The sequence below is a fragment of the Anabrus simplex genome, chromosome 3 (genome assembly GCF_040414725.1).
Source record: "Anabrus simplex isolate iqAnaSimp1 chromosome 3, ASM4041472v1, whole genome shotgun sequence".
NCBI classification, from domain to species: domain Eukaryota; kingdom Metazoa; phylum Arthropoda; class Insecta; order Orthoptera; family Tettigoniidae; genus Anabrus; species Anabrus simplex.
The window spans coordinates 525,487,481-525,514,647 of NC_090267.1; the positions used below are offsets into that span (position 1 = coordinate 525,487,481).

The 27,167-nt window shown below is 44.0% G+C and overlaps 1 protein-coding gene across 6 annotated transcripts in view; it reads left to right on the top strand.

The window, feature by feature from the left end:
• The first annotated feature begins 4,812 nt into the window (after window positions 1-4,812).
• Window positions 4,813-27,167, top strand: part of kar (monocarboxylate transporter 10-like protein kar) — a 556,067-nt gene continuing 533,712 nt past the window's right edge. For 3 of the 6 annotated variants that reach the window (XM_068226773.1, XM_067143674.2, XM_067143678.2), the window contains exon 1: window positions 4,837-4,981. The gene's annotated coding sequence lies outside the window, so the exon portion shown is untranslated. The other 3 variants (XM_067143677.2, XM_067143675.2, XM_067143676.2) reach the window with 3 other exon arrangements.

The following is a 27,167-nucleotide window of genomic DNA, read 5'->3' on the forward strand; positions in this document are numbered from 1 at the left end:
TTCGGATATGACCTCCACACGTACCGCAAATCCGCCAGTACGGACGCCAACCTCTCCCCGGGCTCAATTACATTTGTATTCACCCTCTGGATTCTGTCTTCATTTGATGTTTATTAATAATTTCGATCCTTTATTCCTGGATTAACCATGTCGCCAAAACCTCTCGTGGAGGTTTTTCCTAAATTGTTAAATTAGTCAGTACTCGAAATCAGCCGAAGCGTTCCGGCATTTCATGAGCGGGTGGCTCGCTCGCCGGGATGAGTTCTGTTCCCACGGAGGGAGAGAGGCTCATGAAAATAAACAGGGCTACTCTCACTTGTAGCTGAAATAAATATCTGCAATTATTTATCATCGTAGAATTATGGCTTCAATACGACATACAGTACGCAGTAGCTTCATTGAACACCCTATCAGCTGTCAGCCAAGGTCGAGCGAGAAAGTCCTTGCCAAGCATAAATAAGGACCCTTTGTGAGTAACGCATGGTTGATAGCAGTGGCACTCCTATCTCTCCCGGTCCCCGCTCCTATCCGATATACAGCAGCGAGCCACGTCGGGAGAGGGACGAGAGTCTGGGCTGCAATAGATGCCTTGCTCTCAGAATTACGTGCGGCGTTTTTTCTCATTGCTTTCAAGGTTTGTAAATGGAACAATGTGTCAGATGTTTGGGCTTCACCGATAGCCTTGGTAGCCGTCAGTAGCGCTGCCGCATATTGTTTACCTCATGTTTACAATTGATTATACCATCTTGGAAATTTACTGAACATTTCCCTCGTGCTATAAATGAATATTTGCCTCAATCTGTCCTTCTGAATTCATATTATGATCTTATAAAAGCTCCACTCAAATTCCACACCAACTCACCACTGACAACTCGAGACATAGTCGAGCATCTCGTCTCCTTACTCCCAAGTCTTCCCAGCCCAACGTTTGTAACCCGTCGGGAAACACCGAGAACAAACCGAGTCCAGTGCTCGTATCGAGTAGGGTCCCATACACTGGAGCCGTGCTCTAACTGCGGTCTTACCCCTCCTTTACATCCTTACTGCAACCCCTAAATACTCTCATAACCATGTGGAAGATCTGTAACCTCGTTTATATGATTACCCCTAGGTACTTACATTGTTCCCCATGAGGTACACAACTGAGAGAACTTGGTGAAACTTATAACTTCATCCCATCTCCCCCTGTAGTCGCTCACAATCCTGCACAGTGGCGTATACTGAGGACTACCAAGGCTATCAGTGAAGCCCCAGCCTCAAATGCGAACGATGGAAATCTAAAGCACGTTATAATGACGTAAGCATCTGACACATTGTTCCATTTACAAAGCTTGAAAACAACGAGAAAAGACGTCGCTCGTAATTCCGAGAACAAGGCTCCGGAGACTGATATTACAGCGCAGACTCTCGTCCCTTCCCCTCGAATCATCGCATGCGGCTTGCGGGGACCGCGGGGATAGGTGGGCTAAGGCTCGCTCCCACCTAGTGGAATGGAATGGAATCGAACCGAACGGAACAGGATTCTCTGCCAAGAATATTTTTCGACTAGCGGAGCGGAATCGAACAGAATTATTAAGATTCGTGCAACTTCGTAGACGGTCGGGTCGAGTCGAGGTCTTTAGGACGACCATTTGGCGGCAAATGTGTATCAGCTTCAGCTGGAGAGTCAGCTGTTTCTTGGATACGGTCGGAAATGTTCTGTTCTGTGATCGTTTATTTAATTTATTAATACTAGATACGGAAAAACTTAAGAGTTTAGTTCAAAAAATGTTATTTTTTTTATTTTTTTTTTATGCAAGTTGCTTTACGTCGCACTGACACAGATAGGTCTTATGGCGACGATGGGACATGAAGGGGCTAGGAGTGGGAAGGAAGCGGCCGTGGCCTTAAGGCACAGCCCCAACATTTGCCTGGTGTGAAAATGGGAAACCACGGAAAACCATCTTCAGGGCTGCCGACAGTGGAGTTCAAACCCACTATCTCCCGAATACTGGACACTGGCCGCACTTAAGCGACTGCAGCTATCGAGCTCGGTAAAATGTAATTTCTTCTACTACAAGATCCACGAGCATTACTGTAACAATGTAAAAAATAATTCCTGGGAGGAAATAAGCAAGGCTATGGAAAACCAATGCCTTTACTGGCAGGACCTAGTGTTTACAGTGCACTATGTCTTCTGGTATAGGCTAGAGCAATTTTGTTACTTTCATAAATCTGTCTCTGTCTTACCCTTGGCTTTGACAATATGAAAGTGACTGAGGTATGAGCGATGCCAATCCTTATGTGGCCAGTCCCTGCTGTGAATGGTGTGAAAATGTTGCTCATAGGGTCAGTTGGTGCATGCATTTCAGTGGGCTTGGCAGACTGATATGTAATAGCAACTCTGGCTCGGTGAGGAAAGCAACGGGAAACTACCTCACTCCTCATTTCCCTAGTACGCCTCTTCAGTGATGCCTAGGCCATCTATGACAGCTGATGGCAGAGCTGTTGAGGATCCACCAGCGGAATCGCTGACGGACTGAACATACATACATACATGGAAAACCAAACTTATCAGAATATTCAATTTTGTGGTAGGTTGCTGTACAATTGATTTCATAATTTTTGTTGACTTCATCACAAAATCATGTTCTGTTGGAGGTTGGAGTCCACATACAGTATATCAGTACGATAATTGACATCACATCTTACATGGGATGCGTCTTTATTTACAGTGAACGATTTCGTAAGTGGCATTCCCTAGGTTTCATGTGTGTTCCTAACAAATAGTAAGCTGCTCTGCTGTGGTCAATAAATACATTTCACGGTGTTTAATTAATGTTAGAGAGTTGGCCGTGCGGTTAGGGTCGCGTAGGTGTGAGTTTTCTTTCGGGAGATAGTGGGTTCGAAACCCACGTCGGCAGCTCTGAAGATGATTTTTCGTGGTTTCCCCATTTTCAGACCAGGCAAATGCTGGGCCTGTACCTTAATTAAGGCCGCCGTCCTAGCCTTTTCCTATCACATCGTCGCCATGAGACGGCGCGACGTAAACAAATTGTAATAAAAAGAATGTTGAGGCTACCTCCCATCCTGTCACGGGACGAAATCTCCAGCATTAAAGTAGTTTTAAGAATGATCTCGGACTCCCGTTGCATTTCATCCTATAAAATATACATTTTCTGTTAAATTCTACTATCTGAAATAGTTGTTGAATTTACAATACAGTAGACCTACCGTCGGGACTTAGCTTCATCGCGCAATAAACATTCAAATAAGTTTGAATATTCTCAGTTTGGCTCTCTTGTTAATTTCATGCACCCAGGAACTTCTCCGATCTCCCATAATTTTCTGCCTCCTCACACCTTCGATCAGACCGTCCATTACAAGCCTGAAGTTTCTCGTAGAATCCCATTCGATTCTGTTCCGCTCGATGTGAGCGGTCGAGAGGAAATTTCGGCTGTTCGGTTCGATTCGATTCCACTAAGTCTAAGTGGGAGCGGGCCTGTAGCTTCGCCGCTGCTAACTATCAACCATGCGTTAATCATCGTATATCCTTCCTCACCTCATCCTTCTGACTCGATAACGGAGTGCTGGTGTTACACTCCCGTTTACTTCTACATCCTTGTAGGAAGACGCTGCAAGGCTGCTGTTATAGGAGTAATATAGTTTTATAGACAGATCTGCTAAAATGAAATGCAATATTTCAGGTTTAGTGTTTTCTTTAGTTGGTTGGAGTCGAACCCATGATCATGGGTCGGACACCACCACTGATCTCCTGAATCAGTGAACGATGGGTACGACCGCTGTAAAATTCAACATTTTCATTTAATATTAATAATAATCATAATGGTGCATGACATCTGTATAGGCTTGATGGTGACTAATGAGGATAAAATGAATGGCGAAGACGTCATAAACACCCAGTCCGGAAGCCAGGAGAATTAACAGTATGAGGGGGTTGATTCTGAAAATTGAACGAGGGTCATCGGACCAAAGGCAAGGATTTTATCCATTTAGCCACAAAGCCGGACTTAGGCTACCATCTTCACTGACAAGGTGTTGAGTACCGGTACTGGTAGTGTAGCTTGTGAATCAGCCTTCGTTGGCTGCTCTAAGTCTAGTGGTAGCCCAGCATACGCCACTGATCCTGCAACTCATTTACTACTCTACAATCATCCGCAAATAGCCTTATCTGTGATTCCACATCTTTACTCACATCATTTATAAATAAGTTAACATAAAGGACCAATAATACTGCCCTGCGGGACCCTTTTCTTAATCATTACGTTACCGGTACGGTACCGAGTTCTATTGTCTAGAAATGTAGTCACCCATTCAAACATTCTTTGGTCTAGTCCAACTGCCCCCATTTTCGCCAGTAATCTCCCATGACCCACCCTAACAAATGTCTTGGATAGGTCAATAGCGCACACACACACACACACACACACACACACACACACACACACACACACACACACCATGTGGAGCAAAACTAGGACAGAACTCCAGCTGTGTAACACGCCGTAGTATTTGTGATTCAGTTCACTGACAACTAAATTGGTAAAAAAGCATACCTATATATTTCACTGATAAGGTAGTGAGCTAAGGTAGTAACTGATAATCACATTTTAGCTCACTTGCGAACGGAAGCCTTGAGAGCGTCAGTTTTGTGAACATAACTGCGCTCTAGTGGCCAGCGGAGACATCAGTATCTGTTGACTAAAATCAATACCGGTAGATAACAGCACCCAAGCAGTTGGGCGCCTAGCCTGGAATAAATTACTTCATTCATGTTATTCAGTCTACTCGAGCATTCGACCATTCTTCTGCTGAACGTAAACGACAGGTATTGTCCGATATCTGCGACAGTTTTAAAATATTAGTTATTCGATGTTACTAACGAAAGCAATCTGAACGTACTCCACTATGGCGACTAGCAGCGAGCATATGGCAATGTGGGATAGTGTTACGTATGTTAAAAATATCAGCTTCACTTAAGGTAACGTATGACTACAGTAATCTTGACTTGCCTTGGTGGAAACAATATCACTTATCACATTGTCAATATCCACAATTGTATGCCATCTTTTAAAATACGAGATCTGTTGTCTTATTTTAATCGTTCAATACACATGACGTAATGTGTCGGCGGGCTCTACGCGCAGCGTAGACACGCTGTCTCTGATATCCTTGAATAATGCTTTGCCATTTTCTTCCGTTCGATCAAAACCTTAATGTATAAATTATACTGTGAACATGGAACTAGAAGTCCGTAATGGACATTCTACTGCATGGTAATAAAATAATTACGCCCCTAAGTCTAAAGCCCTGTTAACTGCCAATCGCCGATTCTGCTCCGCTGAGCATAGGAAGCTAGTTTCTAGCCTCAGAAGGAATATAGCTTTCTGCGTAGCGTGTATCAGCCAATCGGCACTGATCTGCCCTACATGTTTCTTTTCTAAAATCATTCGCAAGAATTTATCGAACACCTCTCTTGGCAAATTATTCGAATTGCGAACTCTTCTTGCTATGAACGAATATTTGCTGCAGTTTGTCCACTTGACTTCGCATTTTAACTTAATATTGTGATCTTTCTACGTTTTCAAAACACCACTCGTCTACTAATGTCATTCCAGGCCATCTGCCGGGTCGGAGCATACCAATTAGTCGCGCAGCCTTCCCGTCTCAGACGTTCGTAACGCTACTCTTTTGTCGAAAAACAACCAGAGCAAATCGAGATGCTTTCAGTTCTCTAATCAAGTAATCGTGGCGAGGGCCAGTCTGGTTGGGATCTTACCAGAGACTTATTCTCTTCTTTACATCCGCAAATACCCTCTTAACCGTATGAAAAGGTCCCGTTCACCCCAGTGAAGAGCTGCTCACAGTATGACATTATCCGCCACCTTTGATTCCAGTATCATTAAATATAAACAAAAATTAAAAGGTCCAATAATTCTGCCTTGATGAACTCCCCTTTTAATGACCAGAAGTTCTTCACCTACTATCATTTTCTGGGTCATATTTTCTAGAAATTGAGTCAGTCTTCTGCCGCATCCAACTGAAGTCAGTGTAGTCATTAGTTTCCGATGGATCAATGGCTATTGGCGAATTGTAGGATTGTCTGTTAACAGTTTTCTTGAATTAGATATTGAGAATTACGAAATTTTGAATTGTTTCCAATTTGTTCACATTTTATTTCTATGTTTGAATAACGGCCACCTGAGGCGATAACGATGCACACCAGTTCTAATGTGCGGTACTAAAACATATTACATCTCTATCACATAACTGTCTGGAAACTATACATGTTTCAGAAATAGGTTTCGTTTTAACTAATTTGACCTCGTCCTTGGTGTGAGCGATGTGCGACCTCCTTCAACTTGCTATGAGCCTCCTTTCTTTCGTACGTCTACTTGTTGCGTGGCTCTTCTTCTTCTTCTTCTTATTGGTTATCTTTCCTTCCAGAAAGAAATGAATTTGAGAGCGAGTTGGCTACGCGGTATGAGTGGTGAACCAGACCGTTTTCAGTGGTTTCACCTTCCCTCGTACCCATCCCAGCGACGTCACTTGTAGCTCTCACGCTTACCGTCGCACTGTACGAGTATTGTAAAGAAAATAAGCCGCTAAATCCTCTGGGTAAACATCGTATAAAAAGACGTCACATTGTAGCTGACAAGTCTGTGAAGATGTAGCAAAAGGAAATGAGGAAACAGACGTATCACACGCAGAGAGAAAATACCGGTACAGAATTCTTTCCTCACTTATTTTTAGGTAGGCCTACGTACTGTGTAGAAGTTGCGCTCCACAAATAGTGTAGGCCTACGTCTTTTGAAGTTTTAACTTAATCATGTAAGTGTGCAGTCCAAACGGTCCCTTTCCAGCCGTTAGGCCTATAACGGGTTTCGTGGTTGTAGCGAGTGATCAAATAGGTAATACGAATTATAGACAGTATTCGAACAGTGCTGAAGATGGTTTCGCGTGGTTTCCCATTTTCACACCAGTCAAATACTACGGCTGTACCACGGCCGCTTCATTCCCACTCTGTCCCATTGTCGCCATAAGACGTAAAGCAACTTGACTTAGTGCTGGTAAAGCCACATGAGCTCTATAGAGAAACTGAATTGATATAGGTATAAGTGAACACGAAACTGTTTTCGTCGTAGTTAATTTAAAATGAATGCATCGAAACTTGTAAGTAGGGCTGTTAGGTTGATAAGAGAGGCACAGTACAATACTGTGGTAGGTCCATCATAGCTCCAAGCGACACGAGCTTGTAGGTTCAACACGTAACACCACCGAATAGGTTCGTAGTGTTCGTATGGAGAGAATGGCGATTCGTCCGTTGGATGGGGACGTAAAGCTTTGACATTCAGCGCACAGGTCACCGTAACATGTCCTCGGACACTCCCGGCACGAAAAGCCATACATCAGAACTCTGAACGATGTAGCTAACGTATTACAAACTACCCACATCAGTGACAGAGCCGAGTCTCACCCATGCTCACGTGTGGGCACATCTGAAAATGAAGCAGTTAGAGCAACTAGAAAAGTGAAACCAAACAAACACCAAATGCCTCTCAAATATACGACTTCAAGACCTGTGCGAACCTTTCTACATAAAGGGCCTTCGTTATCACCTCCGCTACCAATTACGCCAACTTACATGCAGTTTGCAGAGGAATTAAGGGCAAATGAGAGAGACATAAGGTGCGACGGGCGCAATGATCTGCAAAGAGCATATGAACTTAGACATAACTTTCTGTAAACCCCATCAACTGGTAGTTGTTGGCCCGCGTTGCCCGCTGTTACCAGTTAGTTATGTAAACCCCATCAACTGGTAGTTGTTGGCCCGCGTTGCCCGCTGTTACCAGTTAGTTATGTAAACCCCATCAACTGGTAGTTGTTGGCCCGCGTTGCCCGCTATTAGTTATGCGTGAAGTGAATTCTTTTTGAAAGGTTCTTTAATATTTTAAGACCTGTGATGTAATTATTGAAATGTGTGTGATTTGAAGTTTTGGATTATTTCATTTTCGAGTAAAATGGAAGCTCGAATTGACTGTGAAGGATCTGACTCTGCACTACGCGATTTCAAGTGCCACAATCATCGTTGCAGTGGATTCAACACTAATCTCGGTGGAGGCTGAACGTGGACTTTTAACGGTACCCAGAGCGTAACAATAATTCATCTCAGTGACACATAAACAATGGATTCCACATGAATATAGGTTCTTCTGCCACTTTTCCCACATCTGTTGTTTTAAGAGAACGAACTGGGTCGTTCTTGTGGGTTTGGTCCGGTTTTACGACCGGATGCCCTTCCTGACACCAATCCTATATGGAGGAATATAATCACTATTGCGTGTTCCTGTCGTGGTTGCTAGTGTAGTATGTTGACAGATTATGAGGAAGTGTTGGGACAAACAAACTCCCAGTCTCCGAGCCAGAATAATTAATCACAAGCGATTAAAATCCCCTACCTGGCCGGGGATCAAACCCAGGACCCACTGAACCGAAGGCCGCTAGGCTGACCATTCAGCCAAGGAGTCGGACGACATTAATATAGATTATTTTCCATTATCTTTACATGTCATCCCCTCCCATTCCCCAACTTTAGCGGGGCTTGGGATGTTCCATCTGCACAGGTTTTTCTTTTCTCCTGTTGGTCATATGTATACGAACTTTCGTTGAGAGCTATTCTGGAACATACTCACATACATCCATAATCTCGGTCATTTTTACATTCATTTTCACCCTTTCTCAGCCTCCAATCTGATTGCGGCTGAAGTAGGACTTAACCAACATCCAGAGTGTCACAGTTCAACTCAGCGACCTCTTAAAAATGGATTCGACATTAATATCAGTCGTTTTCGTTTATTATTATATTTTATCCCCCATTCCTTAGGAGAGATAGGGATGTTTTTCTCCAACAGTATTTATTTCAGATAGTAAGTCATATGTGTACCAACACTGTGTGGAGGCTATGCTGGAAGAATCAAACATACATGCGTAATTTCCATAAGTTTGGGTATTTTCCTTCTCCTCCTCATGTCAGTGCTGGCCGAACATGGACTCCAAAGACATCGGGAGTGTCATTATTCACATTAATGTTTGTCGTTGTTTATTATTTCACCCCCTTTTCCGCCGCTAACAATATGTTTGGCATGCTACAGCATATACACATACGTCACTTTAGACGTCTTCACTCGTTCTCAACTCCTCTGCCGATTGGGACTGAACTTTGTCTTAAACGGCATCCAGAGTGTCACAGTTCATCTCATCGACCCCGAAAACTATGCATTCGACTCAAATTTCGGTTGTTTTTAGGAGTCTCTTACCTCCAGACAGTAAGTCATACTTGTATAGAGAGCTATGCTGGAACATACACACATACGTTCATTATCTCGGTCATTTTGGAAATATTCTTTTTCACCTTTACTCACCCACGATGCCAAATGGGGTTGAGCTTGGACTTGAAAACATCCGCAGTGTCACTATCATCTCAGGGAGCTCGAAAACTATGGATTCGACACTATTTTCAGTTACTCTTTTTTCTCACCCCTCACTCCCAACCAATAAGGGTGCCAGCGGTGTCTTACCCCCACGTGGTTAGTCTTCCGATAGTAAGTCATATGTGTAGCAAGTTTGGATTAAATCGGTCCAGTAGTCTTCAAAACTATGGATTCGACACTAATATCGGTCGTTTTTAGCTCTATTTATATTTCACCTCCTCCCTTCGAGGTTCCAGGGATGTCTTGCCGCAACATTTTTCACAGATAGTAAGAAATATTTATACCACGGTTACTAGACTAGACTAGACAGTAGGGTGCGCAGTAGCAAGCCACGCCTCCTGACGTCACGCGTTCCCGCAGAACACCATTAGTCTGTTACCTTCTCAACAGTGTACTGCTGTGTTGTGCTGCCGCTGGTAGCTCTAACCACGATAGACATCACAAGGACTTGGACATTAAATTGCATGGTTTTCCAAAGAACAGTGAAACTTTAATAATTGACGTGATTTACGGCCTGACATTTAAATTTGCCATTGAGCAGTAATGATTTAGCGAGTCAGTTCTGTAAAAATCGTGAAATAAGGGAATAAAAGCGAAATCATCGTAAGGAGATATGGCAAATTTTACAATCGCTGCCGCCAATTGAAGCAGAAAACGTTAATAATGCAATCTTGAGGAAGGAATTAGATAACAAAAGTAAACATCAGTCCGCCTCTGTGGTGTAGTAGTTAGTGTGATTAGCTACCACCCCCCGGAGGCCCGGGTTTGATTCCCGGCTCTGCCACGAAATTTGAAAAGTGGTACGAGGGATGGAAAGGGGTCCACTCAGCCTCCGTACGTCAAATGAGTAGAGATGTGTTCTATTCCCACCTGAGTCATCCTGGAAGTGGTTTTTACGTGGTTTCCCGCTTCTCCTCCAGGCAAATGCCGGGATGGTACCTAACTTAAGGCCACGGCCAATTCCTTCCCTCTTCCTTGTCTATCCCTTTCAATCTTCCCATCCCCCCACAAGGCCCCTGTTCAGCATAGCAGGTGAGGCCGCCTGGGCGAGGTACTGGTCATTCTCCCCAGTTGTATCCCCGACCCAATGCCTCACGTTCCAGGATACTGCCCTTAAGGTGGTAAAAGTGAGATCCCTCGCTGAGTCCGAGGGAAGAAACAAGCCTGGAGGGTAAACAGATTAAGAAGAAGAAAATGGAAAATGAATTTAGTGCCTTCCATCGAAACTACATTAAGAAATGTCCAGGAGATTTTAGGTTTTTAAAGAAAAAAAGAAAAGAAAAACATCCTGATCTTAAAGATTTCGTTGTTTTAGGTTTCGTTCGAACCAGAACGTTCATAATGATGAAAAACATATACCAACATAGGCACATGAATTCTTGCAAGAGGTGTAAAGGAACTCCTAATGAAAAAAGAAGAAGCGTGAAAAAAATTAAGAGTTGTTTGATAGATTGATTTTGAAGTAATATAAAACAACCAAGTAAAAATCTGGTGTAAATATTTTGTGTGGAACCTGTATAATGTAAATATGTATACAGTTTTACTGCTATAATAATTAGGATTATTCATTAGGTGTTTTTAAATATTGAACATTTGATCGCATTTTCTGACTGAGGGTTTTCTCCGCACCACATTTCTATATGGGCTAAGACTGTGGGAACCTCTTTCCCCACCAAAAAATTGTGACCCCTAATATGGTGGAAGAGGTTGACGTTTCTTCGGGGGATTTTACCAACATTCCACCGGCCAATACACATTTATAAATAATAACTTATACATAACTATAATATTAGATGTTTTTAATACTACTTAACACCAACAATCCACCAAAACAACGGTAAAAGGCATCCCGCGCCATTGGTCATGTTTCTTTAATTTTTGTAACTAGTTTTAAAAATAAAACTACGTATAAAATCGTTCTAAAATCACTGGATGGATAGAAAACACGTAAACCGAACCGTAAATACTTTATTTGCGAGGCGAAAGATAATTTATTAGTGAGAAAGCTACTGGAATAGTTCGTGTTAAGCACAGTGTTATTATATTACTTGTAATGTTCTGAAAAATACTGAAATAAATTACAATATAATTACCTACACATAACAACTGGCAATTATATTTGACAAAACTGAAAAATATTTAGCAAGTGGTTAAATAAAAACAAGCAAATCATTAATAGAAACGCACAATTACAATGGGTCGTGTTCACTGCAAGCCCGGCAGTGGGGATCAGATGACGTCACCAGCCAAAGCAAGCCTGCGCGTGACCCCTACCGTCTAGTCTAGTAACCGTGATATATACCAAATTTAGTTGACAGCGATGCTGGAAAATACACACATACATCCATAATCTCCAACATTTTATTCTTTCACTCTTTCCAAAGAGTCTATACAGGGCTGTGCTGTTAGCAGTAAACATGCTGTGGCCCTCCACGCAGTGATCACTACCCGGTGGAGCCAGATGTATTCGGCGCTTGCCAGGAATCGCGAGGAAACTCACGATCATACTAAATATAGATAATAGCTCCCTCCTGCTGGATGGAGCCTGGCTATTAACAAAAGAATAGAGTGGCAATGATCACTGCGCCTTGGAGTCTGGCGCTTGCCAGGAATCGCGAGGCTACTCACGATATTAAAGGGATTTTGGAATAATCGGAATAATTACTCCCACCAGTAGTGCCAACCGCTGGATGGGGACTGGCGATAAGAATTGTTACGAATCCTGATTAGGTTCCGTAACATGGCGAGGAAAAGATTAAGCAACCTTGAGTTGACCTCCTTCTACACCAGGGCCTCTCAGTGTGCATGCGCCAGTGCACTGCACGGCGCAAAGCGCAGGACCCGACTTCACTAAGTCGACCAGAGTTCAAACCCTCACTCCTCTTCTCCATTCGGCCTGTCTCCGCCTTTTTCGCCGCTGATTCTCCCCTCACTGCGAAATGTTTATGTGCGCTGAGTGAAGACACTCTGTTGTATGGGACAATATTACCGGTGTTAAAAAAAACTCTTCTTTCAGTTTGGTTTGAGCATACAATTTATCTTCTCTAGTTCTTCTTTTCCTATTTCTTTGCAATTACACCGGTAATGAATGGAACAAGGGATCGGATGACAGCAATTCTGAGAGCGCTCTTTAAATTACAATCAGAAATACTCGCACGCAATCTAGTTTTCGTACAAGTTAAAACAGAAAAATCCTTTTACGTATGCATGTGGAACGAAACATAGAAATAATCTTAGCTGCTTCTCGAAACTTAGGAAAATCTTCCTTCGAGAAATTCTCGTAGAATTCGAACAAAGCCTTTATATTGAAAAACCGATCTTTTTGATGATAACGTAATTATTGTCCCACCGATTAAGCATTTCGCTTTATCACCAGGACTGAGAAAAAATACGAAAGTGTAATCAAAACCTTCGATTTGTTACAATTTATTTTTAATGACCACTTCTTTGCACATTCCGCTAATTTATTCATACTTCTTTGCAATAACCCCGTTAGAGTCATTAACAATATATATCCGCGAATATTGAACCTGGAACCTACCGGGCGAGTTGGCCGTGCGGTTAGAGGCGCGCTATTCCATCGTCGCCATAAGACCCATCTGTGTCGGTGCGACGTAAAGCTACTAGCAAAAAACCTGGAACCCCTAAATTGTTCACTGCTGGTTCAGCCCAATTCGCTCGTCCGTGCCCATACAGTATATCATTTATAAGAATAATATAGGAGGTAATTTTCAGCCTTGCTTTAGACCAACCTTGCACTCTATCGACCTTCTCCTCCAATTTGACACTGCTATATACGCTCTGGAGAACGGATCAGTGACACCAGTGACAGACTCTGGACCACCTTGCCAGCACTTTCTCTCTCAATGACTGGACCACACAACACACAATCCCAGCGTACACTGGAACTAGCCTCTGCCAAGCAAAACAAGAAATTCAACCGCCTCCTACAAAAACAGAAACCGAAACCACCTGTTCCATTGCAGAAGAATGTAAGCCACTCAGTGAACCTACTGCCTCGGTCTAGAGAAAAAGACTCAACTACGCAGTAGCTCCGAATATTATACCGGTGGAAGAAATAATTAGCAAAGTTGAGATTGCAATCCGACGCCTTCCTACCGAATCTGCAGAGGAAATCAGACAGGATATATCACGTCTACTGAGAACCGCAAAGCCGCCGCCATCTAATTTGACTAAAGAAGAAATTCATGCCTTAAAAACACTACGTCAAGATACGAAAACAATTATCCTACCCGCAGATAAAGGCAACGCTACGGTGATAATGACACGCACCGACTACACTCGAAAAATAGAACAATTCACCGATTCTACATAAGAAAAATAAGAAACCCTACCAACCGCATTAAGAACAAACTTCACATACTAGTAAACAATTCCAGTATCCCAGCCGAAATACAGAAGGAGCTGATGTCTTCGGACCCGATACCTACTAAATTGTATGGCCTTCCTAAAATCCGTAAAAAAGGCATACCTCTGCGACCTATCGTGAGCGCTATAGGATCTCCCACGCACGATATCACCCGTTACCTAGCTGGACTACTTCAACCACATACAGGACACACTGAAACCTACGTGGAAGACTCCCGACATTTCATCCAGCTCCTTAAGGACCAATCAATTGAAAGTACGGACTTATTAGTAAGTTTTGATGTCACGTCACTTTTCACCAAGGTGCCACTAATAGAAGTATTTCCGCTATTAGACCATAAACTTCCAGAAGACCTGTCAACACTAGCTAAAGAATGCCTTAACGCCACTTATTTCTATTTCAACGGGGAGTTCTACGAACAGACAGAAGGGGCCACGATGGGGTCGCCACTCTCTCCAATAATAGCAAACATGTATATGGAACACTTCGAACAGAAAGACTTAGCTACATCTACCCTGAAACCGAAATGTTTTCTCCGTTTTGTGGACGACACATTCGTAATCTGGCCTCACGGGAGCAATAACCTACAGCTATTTCTCGACCATCTCAACTCCATACACGTAAATATTCAGTTCACCATGTAAATAGAGGTAGACGGAAAACTACCGTTCCTGGATGTCGTAGTAAAACGCAACTCCAATGGGACTCTGAGTCACGCAGTATACAGGAAACTCACTCACACAGGCAGGTACCTACACGCCTCGTCTCATCATCACCCATCACAAAAGCAGGCTGCCCTAAGATTACTGGTGAACAGGGCCATAGCGATATCTGACGCAGAGCACCTCGAGGAAGAGAAAGAACACCTCACGAGAACCCTCAGGAAATATGGCTACTCGCTCAATAACATCCGACGAGTCCTTAAAAATTCAGAAGAGAACAAGGAAAAGGCCACATTGGGAAAGAAGAACTGACCCGCCCGAAAACAGCGATACTGCCATACATTAAAAATGCTACAGACAGGATCGGCAAGATACTGGACAAATACAACATAAAAACTATCTATAAACCTCACCGTAAGCTAGCCCGTTATCTACCACCAGTCAAAGACACAATAGAATTACAGGTCCCTGGAGTATATCACATTGAATGTAGCTGCGGAGCCTGTTATGTTTGTGAAACAAAACGTCTGATTTCCATCCGCCTAAAAGAACATATCCGCCACACCAAGAACCAAAACACAGATATTTCAGCGGTAGCCAAGCATTCCTACGAAACAAGGCACGGAATATCATTTGACAAGACCAAGATTATAGCAGCTATCCCTTGGAATCTGGAAAGGAAAATCCGCGAGGCTATCGAAATCAAGAAACATCCGAACAACATAAATTTAGAAGAAGGATATAAAATCAGTAATTCTTGGATACCTGTCATTCATAGTTTAAGACATACTGACCACAACATAAACACACGGGCCGGAACACCATTACATAACAGCGCGGGCAAGCCACCGCTACCTGGCTGTGACACAAACCTTCCAGAACGCTCACGAGACAGCCAGGGCAAGGTCAGGGCCACTCCAGTAGTGTACATTTCTGCCTGGGAGACTGATTACCTCGGATCGAGTAGGGGTATTTCAGTCGCCTTGACAAAGAATACTGCAAACTGTACGTGATGTGCACGGTTCAATCCGGAACTCCTCAATTGCTCGAATCATCTTTCTAGAAATTCCCAACCTCCCCGCTCTCCTACTCACGGTGTCAAAAGCTGTTCCAAAGTCAATCGCTACTACCTCTTTCCCTACCCATGTATTTATCTATTACCATGATGTTATCTACCGTTTGCCTCTCTTTCCTGAATCCTCCATTAAATATGGATAATAATAATAATCGTATGGCCTCAGCTACCGTTTGCAGACATTTCGATTTGACGCCATCTGGCTGTCTGCTCGTCAATTTCGACGTTCCGGCTTACTCTGTCTGCCATCTAGCGGACCTAGAGTAAACCGGATCTCTCTTGGGCGTCTATGGCTGAGATTTAATTAATTTTGTCGGGCAAATACCAAATGTATCACCAGAGATCTTTTACATTCCGACATCGTACGACATGGAGTGTCGAATGGACTTTTTTCCGCCCTTCAAAAATCTGACTACCTCTGCCGGGTGTGAACCCGCTATCTTGGGATCCGGAGTATAAGTTACGGGTTCGGCGGCCTCCTCCTCCTCCTCTGACCCTCCTCAGAGGCCTCCTCCTCCTCCTCAGGCTCTCGGGAGAGGACTCCTTCTCACCGACCTCGCTGGTAAAGAGCGCGAGCCTTACCTCACATCCGCCAGCTTGGATGGGCATAACCTAACTTTTTATGCGTAAGAGAGCTAGCCTAACCTTATGGAAGGGCCTAACCTCAGTTTTACGGCCGTATGCCCTTCCTGACGCCTAAGAGAGCGAGCCTAACCTTAAATCCGCTATCTTGGAGGGGCTTAACCTAACTTTTAACGCATAAGAGAGCTAGCCTAACCTTATGAAAGGGTCTGACCTCAGTTTTACGGCCGGATGCCCCTCCCAACGCGAGCTTAACCACACATCCGCTATCTTAGAGGGGCTTAACCTAACTTTTAACGTACAAGACAGCAAGCCTAACCTCATGGATGGGCCTAACCTCAGTTTTACGGCCGGATGCCCTTCCCGACGCCAATTGCTCAAGATTGCTGCTATATACGGCTCCTTATGAGACGCCTTTAGGGTGCTTGCGCAAGATGGCGACTGTTCTTATGAAGAAAGCTAGCTTACAGGCTACTGCACAAGATGGCGGCTGCTGTTATGCATGCAATTTGAAATTTCACTTGCTTTTCGACAGCTGTCATCCGCCATCTTTAATTAACAGAGTGTCATGCTGCTATCTTTACGGCACTGCGAGCAATTTGAAACATTCCATGTACTATTTGACAGCTGTCATCCGCATCTTGCATCGATAACCTCAGTGCTGCCATCTTTAGCTACTGCCTTTGAAATGTGGTAGAGGGCAATTTGAATAATTCTACATGCTTTAAAAATCCACATGCTTTTTGACAGCAGTTAGCCGCCATCTTTAACTACATGCGCATGGCTTACTACTACTATCTTGATATTATAGCGCGGGACTTAGCCACACCGCAAGCAAGGAAGCTGCTCTATAGTTGTAAAGCGAGCTGCCCTTCTCAACAAACTATTATTCTCTATCGAACAAGTTTAAACATGCATCGCGAAGGCAAGAGTGAGCACGTGCTGCAGCGATGACGTCATTGTGCATGTTTAGATTTGCAGATTACAAAAGAAACATAACACAACTAGAATCGAACACTGTACTCGATACAACATGAATTCATAACATTGTTTGATGTGTTCAGATCACTAAATAAGTGATGGAAATATAACAAGACTAGAATCGAACACTGTACTCGATACAACATGCGTTCAGAAAATTGTTTTATGTGTTCAGATCACTAAATAAGTGATTGAAACATAACAAGACTAGAATCGAACACTGTACTCGATATCGTTAACTTCAACATGTGATCAGAACATTGATTGATGTGTACAGAACACGATACACGATACAACATGTCAGGGGATACCTTTGTTCTAAGAGAAAAAAATAAGGCTAGAATTCTGTACAGCTTGCGGAAGATAGCGGCTGTTATAACCTCCTTCTCCTCTTTTTTTTGCTAGTGGCTTTACGTCGCACCGACACAGATAGGTCTTATGGCGACTATGGGATAGGAAAGGCCTAGGAGTTGGAAGGAAGCGGCCATGGCCTTAATTAAGGTACAGCCCCAGCATTGTCCTGGTGTGAAAATGGGAAACTACGGAAAACCATCTTCAGGGCTGCCGATAGTGGGATTCGAACCTACTATCTCCCGGATGCAAGCACACAGCCGCGCGCCTCTACGTGCACGGCCAACTCGCCCGGTCCCTTCTCCTCTACCGGCTCTATCAAGGCATATCTCTATCGTACATACAACGCGATCTTATGCATAAGGCAGTGCACATATCGCATAGCTAACTCGATCACTAAACGATAATGTGTACATACAAAAGTACAACTTCAGTGATTTGCCTAGTGCGAAAATAAAAAACTACGGAAAAACCGTACTGCGTAGCTAACTCGCTCGGGCACACACATACCGCACAGCTAACACGCTCAGTGATTGTTAATACATTACAACACGGGTTATCGTCTAGAACACTGACATACGCATGCGCGAAACACACGACAAGAATGTTGCGAGATACTACACCTAAGATACTTACATGTAAAAAAAGGAAGGAGGAAAAATGATAAATCATATATTTTTTGTATGCATGTTTTCTCCCCAAGTTGTAAGACCAAATGGGAGCAGCACTGTGAGTTTCTGCTACCGCTTGCGAAAACGTGAACGGAAGTGACATGTTATCTCAGCAAGAAGTACACATTACCTTGTTCCTGCATACACAAGTCAGACACTTACTCAAGTAAAATTATGGATACAGCGATTGAAATCCCGGTGCTTATACCTTTGGCGTTAGGAAGGGCATCTGGCCATAAAACAGATCCTTATGTTTCTTGTAATTACACGTTGTTAGGAAGACTGACGATCGCGCAGGAAAGGGCTAGGAGCGGGAAGGAAGCGGCTAGCCACCCCCTAGCATTTGCTGTTTTAGAGCTGCCGACAGTGGGGGTTCGAACCCGCTATCTCCCGAATACTATATCTTATTCGTAAGTTAGAAGTAGCAGACATGATAGAAGTAGCGAGAATGATTGCTGGTACAAGGTATTGATGATGATCCGTCCGTCAGATGGGGACGTTAAGCCTTGTGCAGGCTCCTTGATGCTATTCGACAGGAGTAGGCTATGTGCCGGCACCGGGTTTTACCCTCTCCCTACTGTCGCATATCACATCCTCGGGGAGGTGGTATTATGCAATTTCGAATAACTAAAACCCTGCATTAAATTCCAAAAGATTGAGAGCACACAACCCTGTTGATGATGATCCGTCCGTCAGATGGGGACGTTAAGCCTTGTGCAGGCTCCTTGATGCTATTCGACAGGAGTAGGCTATGTGCCGGCACCGGGTTTTACCCTCTCCCTACTGTCGTAGGGGAGGTGGTATTATGCAATTTCGAATAACTAAAACCCTGCATTAAATTCCAAAAGATTGAGAGCACACAACCCTGTTGATGATGATCCGTCCGTCAGATGGGGACGTTAAGCCTTGTGCAGGCTCCTTGATGCTATTCGACAGGAGTAGGCTACGTGCCGGCACCTCTCCCTACTGTCGTATATCACACCCTCGGGGAGGTGGTATTATGCAATTTCGAATAACTAAAACCCTGCATTAAATTCCAAAAGATTGAGAGCACACAACCCTGTTGATGATGATCCGTCCGTCAGATGGGGACGTTAAGCCTTGTGCAGGCTCCTTGATGCTATTCGACAGGAGTAGGCTATGTGCCGGCACCGGGTTTTACCCTCTCCCTACTGTCGTAGGGGAGGTGGTATTATGCAATTTCGAATAACTAAAACCCTGCATTAAATTCCAAAAGATTGAGAGCACACAACCCTGTTGATGATGATCCGTCCGTCAGATGGGGACGTTAAGCCTTGTGCAGGCTCCTTGATGCTATTCGACAGGAGTAGGCTACGTGCCGGCACCTCTCCCTACTGTCGTATATCACACCCTCGGGGAGGTGGTATTATGCAATTTCGAATAACTAAAACCCTGCATTAAATTCCAAAAGATTGAGAGCACACAACCCTGTTGATGATGATCCGTCCGTCAGATGGGGACGTTAAGCCTTGTGCAGGCTCCTTGATGCTATTCGACAGGAGTAGGCTATGTGCCGGCACCGGGTTTTACCCTCTCCCTACTGTCGTATATCACATCCTCGGGGAGGTGGTATTATGCAATTTCGAATAACTAAAACCCTGCATTAAATTCCAAAAGATTGAGAGCACACAACCCTGTTGATGATGATCCGTCCGTCAGATGGGGACGTTAAGCCTTGTGCAGGCTCCTTGATGCTACTCGACAGGAGTAGGCTATGTGCCGGCACCGGGTTTTACCAGGGCATCCGGTTATAAAACGCGCTACGACAGATTTATCTTACTTTATATCGCGTATTCTGCAATTTAAAATCCCCAGTCCTAGCGTTAAGAAGGGCATCCATCTGTGCAACAGATTCTTGCTTTGTCGTCAACAAAGCTATCTTTGATTCTTGCATAATTCCAGTCCTTATACCTTTGGCGTTAGGAAGGGCATCCGCCTGTAAAACAAATTCTCGCTATTTAAAATCTTAGTCCTTGCGTCAAGAAGGCATCCGGCTGTAAAACAGGTTTTTGCGACTTAAAATCCCGGTCCTGTTACGTCAGGAAGGGCATCCGGCCGTAAAACATATGTTTTAGAAGAAAGAGCGGGTATCGGTCAGCCGCCTCCTTGTATTTACAGTGTAGTTCGAACCCTGCTATTTAGGCGTTAAGCCGTGGGAGTGGGCTATGTGCTAGCTAAATGTTGAGAAGCTGTAAGGGCATATCTGTTGCTGGGAGAAGTCGGCTAGCGCGAGAGCACACTCGCAGGAATGTCATGTATCAGCAAGTTTCGCCGGGTAAGAAGTCCACTCCTCGCTTACAAACTGTACGATAAGTAGCAGCAGCAGCAGCAGCAGCAGAGAGCCCTAGAAAGACTTTAGGCCGGGCTGAGCAGCTAGCCTTTTTACATAGCAGGTTCGATCCTGGCTCACTCTGAAGGTGCACGGAAGAACTTCTGAGGGGCAAATTTCGGCACATCAGCGTCTTGTGCTGTTAACATAGCAGGTTCTATCCTGGCTCAGTTCGGTAGTATTTGAAGGTGCTCAGCCTCATGTCCTTAGATTTAAAAGAACTCCTGAGGGACAGGCAGCGGATACCGCAGATGTTGGCTCAGCTCAGTGCCCGAGGATCGCAAAACTCAGCTCAGCACCCCGTTTACGCTCTCCAAGATAACAGGCAGGGGATACCGTAGATGTTGACTCACTCTCTTTTTTGCTCAGAACAGTGCCCGAGGATCGCAGCTAATGCTATATATCTTCAACTATACACCCGGATGCCCTTCCTAACACAAACTCTTCAATATAAGTTCCTGAGCGAGAATTATTGTCTTTACTAACTACTTACACGGTTTTCGGAGGGTAAAACTCGGTGCCGGCACATAGCCTACTCCTGTAGAATAGCACCAAGAGGTCTACACAAGGCTTAACGTCCCCACGCGACAGAAAAATCATCATCAATACCTTGTACCAGCAATTATTCTCGCTACTTTTATCATGTCTGCTACTTCTAACTTACGAATAGGATATACTATTCGGGAGATAGCGGGTTCGAACCCCCACTGTCGGCAGCTCTAAAACAGCAAATGCTAGGGGGTGGCTAGCCGCTTCCTTCCCGCTCCTAGCCCTTTCCTGCGCGATCGTCAGTCTTCCTAACAACGTGTAATTACAAGAAACATAAGGATCTGTTTTATGGCCAGATGCCCTTCCTAACGCCAAAGGTATAAGCACCGGGATTTCAATCGCTGTATCCATAATTTTACTTGAGTAAGTGTCTGACTTGTGTATGCAGGAACAAGGTAATGTGTACTTCTTGCTGAGATAACATGTCACTTCCGTTCACGTTTTCGCAAGCGGTAGCAGAAACTCACAGTGCTGCTCCCATTTGGTCTTACAACTTGGGGGAGAAAACATGCATACAAAAAATATATGATTTATCATTTTTCCTCCTTCCTTTTTTTACATGTAAGTATCTTAGGTGTAGTATCTCGCAACATTCTTGTCGTGTGTTTCGCGCATGCGTATGTCAGTGTTCTAGACGATAACCCGTGTTGTAATGTATTAACAATCACTGAGCGTGTTAGCTGTGCGGTATGTGTGTGCCCGAGCGAGTTAGCTACGCAGTACGGTTTTTCCGTAGTTTTTTTATTTTCGTACTAGGCAAATCATTGAAATTGTACTTTTGCTATATTCATATTATCGTTTACTGAGCGAGTTAGCCACGCGATATGTGCACAGTGTGTTTACGTAGTTTTTTATTTTTGCACTAGGCAAATCATTGAAGCTGTACTTTTGCTATATTCATATTATCTTTTACTGAGCGAGTTAGCTACGCGATACGTGCACAGTGTGTTTCCGTAGTTTTTTGATTTTCGCATTAGGCAAATCATTGAAGTTGTACGTTTGCTATATACATATTATCGTTTACTGAGAGAGTTAGCTACGCGATACGTGCACAGTGTGTTTCCGTAGTTTTTTTATTTTCGCACTAGGCAAATTATTGAAGTTGTACTTTTGCTATATACATATTATCGTTTAGTGAGCGAGTTGGCTATGCGATATGTGCACTGCCTTATGCATAAAATCGCGTTGTATGTTCGATAGAGATATCCCTTGATAGAGCCGGTAGAGGAGAAGGAGGTTATAACAGCCGCTATCTTGCGCAAACTGTTCAGAATTCTAGTCTTATTTTTCTCTTAGAACAAAGGTATCCCCTGACATGTTGAAACATGTATCGTGTTCTGAACACAACAATCAATGTTCTGATCACATGTTGAAGTTAACGATATCGACTACAGTGTTCGATTCTAGTCTTGGTATGTTTTAATCACTTACTTAGTGATCTGAACACATAAAGCAATGTTCTGAACGCATGTTGTATCGAGTACAGTGTTCGATTCTAGTTGTGTTATGTTTCTTTTGTAATCTGCAAATCTAAACATGCACAATGACGTCATCGCTGCAGCACGTGCTCACTCTTGCCTTCGCGATGCATGTCTAAACTTGTTCGATAGAGAATAATAGTATGTTGAGAAGGGCAGCTTGCTTTACAACTATAGAGTAGCTTCCTTGCTTGCGGTGTGGCTAAGTCCCGCGCTATAATATCAAGATAGTAGTAGTAAGCCATGCGCATGTAGTTAAATATGGCGGCTAACTGCTGTCAAAAAGCATGTGGATTTTTAAAGCATGTAGAATTTTTCAAATTGCCCTGCACCACATTTCAAAGGTAGTAGCTAAAGATGGCAGCACTGAGGTTAGCGATGCAAGATGTCGGATGCCAGCTGTCAAAAAGCACATGGAATTTTTGAAATGCCCGCAGTGCCGTAAAGATAGCGGCATGGTACTCTGTTAATTAAAATCGGCGGATGACAGCTGTCGGAAAAGCACGTGGAATTTCAAATTGCATGCATAACAGCAGCCGTCATCTTGTGCACTAGCCTCTAAGCTAGCTTTATTCATAAGAGCAGCCGCCATCTTGCGCGAGCACCCCTAGGCCGCCTCATAAGAAACTATGTATAGTCACCATCTTTCGCAAGCATCCCTAGGGAGTCTCATAAGAGTCTGTGTATAGCAGCCATCTTGTACAAGCACCCTTAAGCCGTCTCGTAAGAAGCTATGTATAGCCGCCATCTTGCTCAAGCATCTATAAGACGTCTCATAAGAGCCGCAGCCATCTTGCGACCGTCATCTTGCGCAAGCACCCTAAAGGCGTCTCATAAGGAGCCGTGTATAGCCGCCATCTTGAGCAATTGGCGTCGGGAAGGGCGTCCGGCCGTAAAACTAAGGTTAGGTACATCCATGAGGTTAGGCTTGCTGTCTTGTGCATTAAAAGTAAGGTTAAGCCCCTCTAAGATAGCGGATTTGAGGTTAAGCTCGGGTCAGGAAGGGCATCCGGACGTAAAACTGTGGTTAGGCCCTTCCATAAGGTTAGGCTAGCTCTCTTACGCGTTAAACGTTAGGTCAAGCCCCTCCAAGGTAGCGGATGTGAGATTAGGCTCGCTCTCTTAGGCGTCAGGAAGGGCATTCGGCCGTAAAACTGAGGTTAGGCCTTCCATTATATTAGGCTAGCTCTGTTACGCATAAAAAGTTAGGTTAAGCCCATCCAAGATGGCGGATGTGAGGTTAGGCTGGCGCTCTGAGCCAGTGAGGTCGGCGAGGAGTAAGCCTTTCCCGAGAGCCCCGGTGGAGGCCTCTGAAGAGGGCCAGAGGAGAAGGAGGAGGCCGCCGAACCCAAACATATTGTACTTATAGCATTCCCTCCACACCAGTCTCTTAGGAGGCGGCCGGAGTCAGTTCTAGAACTACCTTTTATTTGAAAATATCGCCACTAGTCTCGTTGCTGTCGACAGCTAACTCCACTGATAGTTACATCGCGGGTGCATAGATGTCAGTAAGACCCTCCAGCGTCACATAGTCTGTCACCAGGAAGTTGTGATACAGTACTTGCACGGAGCTGATGGTGTTGACATTTGTACGGAATGCGAAACATTCCAGGAAATTATTGAGCATGGGTTCGTGCTGAGCAAAACAGTCAAAATAAGGTACTGTTTCCGACAAATATAAATGAAATGGCGTATGGCTTTTAGTGCCGGGAGTGTCCGAAGGCAAGTTCGGCTCGCCAGATGCTGGTCTTTTGATTTGACTCCCGTAGGCGACCTGCGCATCGTGATGAGGATGAAATGATGATGGAGACGACATATACACCCAGCCCCCATGCCAGAGAAATTTACCAATTATGGTTAAATTTCCCGACCCTGCCGGGAATCGAACCCGGGACCCCTGTGACCAAAGGCCAGCACGCCGGGATTGTTTCCGATGTTGAAATGAAGTAGAGCATCAACCCCGTCCCCGCCTGTACCGGCCAGTAAGTGATACATAATATAATTATTATTATTATTATTTAAGCCCACTAAGGAGCGCTGATGACTAGTTCTTCCTCGATGCTCTTCTTCGTTCCCAATATCTCTTGAGCCCGGCTGATAATTTCTCGTTTCTCTCCTGTGAAATGGGCTTCCGACTGTTAGGAACTCTAGGTGGTGGGGTCCAAGACTGTACCATAGCACGAAACTTGGAACGATCTTCTATATCAATGTCTGAAATCCCAGCCGAATCCAAGTCCTTCTGTACTTCATTCAGTCACAAGCTCCCTGTCTTGTAGCTTTTAACCAAAGAAAGGATCTTCTGGGCAAACCTGCTGCTGTCCATTCGTTGCAGGTGTCCGTAGAACTTAAGTCTCCTACGTCGCATGCTGGTATTGGCAGATTCTAACTGTCGATACAGCTCAGAGTTCGATTTAAGTCTGTAGGTTCCATCTGGAAGCAATCTCGGTCCATGAAGTTTCCTGAGGATACGTCTTTCGGCTTTCTCTAGATCATCCGTGGTGCCCTTTTTTTTCATCAGGAGGGTCTCTGAGGCGTACAAAAACTGTGGTCTGACAACAGTTTTGTAATGACAGATCTTAGCATTTTTCGAAATGCACCTCTTATTATAATGGTTGTGGGATAGTTGGTACGCTGCATTGAGTTTGTTACACCTTTCTAGGATAGATGTACCGTCTCTACCATTGGGGTGGACCCATTCACCAAGATAGCGGAAGCGATTGACTTTCCCAATCGTTCCATGTATGGTCGTCAAAGGGGGGTTACCGGGATGCCGAGTCTCAAAGTACTTAGTTTTGTCATACGATATGTGTAATCCAGCCTTCACCGCTATCTCGTGCAGGGCTTCAATAGCAATGACAGCATCCTTAGAGTTGTTGGTTAGGATTGCAATTTCATCTGCGAATGCTAGGCACCTGATCTCAATCTTTCGAGTCCCGGCTCCAATGGCAACTGGTTTGATTTCTAGATTCCTCAGTGTACATTCCCAGTTCTTGATGACTTTATCAAGCACTAGATTAAACAGAATGGGTGAGAGGCCATCACCCTGCCGTACTCCAGTTTTTATCTTGAAAGTCCGAGATAGTTCTCCCCTGAACTTCACCTTAGATGTTGTATCCGTAAGAGTCTGTTGGATGAGGGTGCGTGTGTTGTAATCAACACCTCGTTCTTGCAGTACGGAGAAGAGTGTCTGGCGGTCGATGGAATCATAAGCTTTTTTAAAGTCGACGAAAACCACAGCGATGTTCATACTCCTTACTTGTTTTAGTTGGAGAATGGTTTTTAGGTTGAAGATCTGCTCGGTACAAGACCGTCCCCGCCGAAATCCTCCTTGATATTCACCAATCGTTCGATCACATTGGCTTTCTACATTGTCCAGTAAAATCCTTGACAGCACTTTGTATGCTACTGACAGCAGAGATATCCCTCGGTAGTTGTTGACATTACTGTGGTCACCTTTTTTATGTAAAGGGTGTATGATAGCTGATTTCCAGTCATCAGGGATCCTGCCAGTCTCCCAGCAATCGATCAAGATCTGGTGTATTGCCTCTGTGATCTTATTTCCACCTGCTTTTAGAGCTTCCGCAATGATGCCATCTTCCCCGGGTGCTTTGCAGTTCTTAAGATGTCCGATGGCATTAGCAACTTGCTGCATTGTTGGTGGGTTAGATGGGAGGTGTATCTCTGGATGATCTTCAACAGGTAATCTTTCCGTGGGCTCTTCGCAATTGAGCAGCTGCTCAAAGTAGTTTGCCAAAAGTTCCACGTTCTGGCTGTTGCAGGTGACCAACTCCCCGTCTGTATTCTTAAAGTGAAGACATTGTGGTTTATAACCTGAAAGTTCCTCTTTGAAGGCCCGATAAAAGTTTCTGGTGTTGTACATTTTGAATTCTTCATCTAACTTCTCCAGTCTTGACCGATCGTAAGATCTTTTCACACGTCTGATGGTCTTACTCGACAGTTTCAGCATCATTCTGAAATTCTCCCAATCTTCCTTTCGTTTAGTCGAGTATACAAACTGATATAACAGAAGTTAATTCACTTACGCATTTTAGTCACACAGTGATCTTTTGGACATACGATAGAGATTGTAACGCGACCAAGAACGGAATTTTCCAACAACCCTGAGTAAAAAACAAAATGCCTTACAAATTTATAACAGTTTTTTTCCCTTGGAAACAAGTAGTTCTGAAATATATAAACAATGTATAAAACATTCCATTGTGTTAACATTTGAATTTGAGGTGCCGGAATGTTGTCCCGAAAGAGTTCTTTAACGTGTCGGCCTTCCAATACCACCGCACTGAGCCAGGATCGAACCTACCAAGGGGCAGAAGGCCTGCGTTCCAACCTTCGAGCCGTTGTGTGAGCCTTTGTCTTTACAAAGACGGATTTGAAGTCGTATGTTTTCGTATAAGTTTTAAATAATAAATGTTACAGCATCTAAATATCCATTAGTTCTGTACTTCATGACTTGAGTGGAGTGTAATTAGAGTAACTACTACCACTTCATTCTCGCTCTCGGTGACGTCAGGCGCTTTAGCCAATAGCAGCGCTGCTCTGCGGAATGACTATCAGATCTGTGAGTTA